Source organism: Penaeus monodon, chromosome 29, assembly GCF_015228065.2.
Source record: "Penaeus monodon isolate SGIC_2016 chromosome 29, NSTDA_Pmon_1, whole genome shotgun sequence".
Classification (NCBI taxonomy): Eukaryota; Metazoa; Arthropoda; class Malacostraca; order Decapoda; family Penaeidae; genus Penaeus; species Penaeus monodon.
In genome coordinates, this window is record NC_051414.1 from 21792992 (window position 1) to 21793300 (window position 309).

Consider the following 309-nt stretch of genomic DNA (forward strand, 5'->3'; position numbering starts at 1 on the left):
ATTTCTCCAAGACAAGGAAAGATTATAAATAAAGCTGCATATCTCTTTGGGTTCCTGAAATTCTGGGTGCTAGAAATCAGGTTCTCATGTATTACATTGGAAAAGATATCACAAATGGCACATAACTCCTTGTGGGAGTGGAACATAGGGCCCTATGAGGAAAATACTACTGTGGGTAAAACTTATTGATTTGTGATGGTGACAGAAGCTATCACAGGCCCTAGAAAAAAAAAATCATATTACAATTATAAAATCAGAAAGAAAAGAAAACCCTCATCCAATAGAAAAGAAAGGAGATGCTCAGATTGG